The sequence below is a fragment of the Globicephala melas genome, chromosome 1 (assembly GCF_963455315.2).
Source record: "Globicephala melas chromosome 1, mGloMel1.2, whole genome shotgun sequence".
NCBI lineage: Eukaryota > Metazoa > Chordata > Mammalia > Artiodactyla > Delphinidae > Globicephala > Globicephala melas.
The window spans coordinates 70,124,837-70,125,950 of NC_083314.1; the positions used below are offsets into that span (position 1 = coordinate 70,124,837).

The 1,114-nt window shown below is 47.7% G+C and overlaps 1 long non-coding RNA gene across 1 annotated transcript in view; it reads right to left on the bottom strand.

Moving 5' to 3' along the window:
* Positions 1 to 468: 468 nt before the first annotated feature.
* Positions 469 to 1,114, bottom strand: part of LOC138842821 (uncharacterized) — a 21,099-nt gene continuing 20,453 nt past the window's right edge. The window contains exon 3 of the long non-coding RNA XR_011377744.1: positions 469 to 570. This is a non-coding gene — a long non-coding RNA (uncharacterized lncRNA). The remainder of the gene's footprint in view (positions 571 to 1,114) is intronic.

The following is a 1,114-nucleotide window of genomic DNA, read 5'->3' on the forward strand; positions in this document are numbered from 1 at the left end:
GAAGCAAGTTGTGTGATGCTTTTTAACCAGCCACAACCAGGGCCATCAGCCAGACTTTGCTGACAACTGAAGAGGACAAAAAAGAATAAGAAAAGGGACGAGAAAGATCTACCTAAGAGAGGTTCTGGACACCCCAAAAGAGTGAAACCAAGGGACAATCTACCAGGGGCCATCTAGCCCCCAACCCCTGCAGCATAGAGGATGGCCTTATTCACCCTGACCAGTAGGGAATTCGTCCTCTGTGCCCTTACACACTGAAGATCCTCAGATCATAACTGGTAAACAGTGAAGAGGTCGGTGTGCTTATCATGACTCTGTAAGGTCCTGTGCCTGCCATCATCAGGTTGCTGAGCTGCAAGGAGTAGGACTCGGTGACATTCAATCGATCTTTCTGCTTTGGGTCAGTCACCTGGTTTAGCGTTTCATTTCGTTCTGTGAAGATGATAGATTTTCTATTATGAAGCCAGGTGATGGACGTGATCTTCTCTTCCACAGGAAACTTCAGGGTGAGAGTTACAGACTCCCCCAGGACCCCGTTCACAATCAATGGGGTTGAGCTGATTTGTGAAACTGTGAACACAAGGAAGGAAATGACTATAAAAACTGGCGCTGATACCCTCCCTTTTCCCTAAGTCTCCAAGTCAGTCATAGCCCTACCAGGTTGGGGCCCAAAAGAATGTGAGACCTAGCGGTGGTGCTTTGGCTGGAGATGGAATTGAGCAATGCTTACTCTCCTTCCTGCTGGGATCATGTTCTCCAACCTGGGGATTGGGGTCCTACTGAGGGCTATTGGCCCTGGAAGCTTAGAAGGGAGATGGCAGGGGAAGTCAGGGCCCAGCCTTACCCTGCCCAGCCCCTCTTTTTCCTTATCCCTAAATTTTAACTCTTATGACTTCCTATTTATGAAATACTCTCCCACGTCACAGCTGGGGTTTTGATATCACTGTAGTTCTGGTGGCTCAGTGGTGTATGGTATAACGATCTCTGGATGACAGTCTCTAGAGGATCCTGCCTCTTCCTGTGCAGTTTTGGAGAAGCCTGTTGATTTCTCCAGGCCTCTTCTCTTTTATAAAATAATGGAGATAAAATGTAAAGCCTTCCAACTCTGACATTC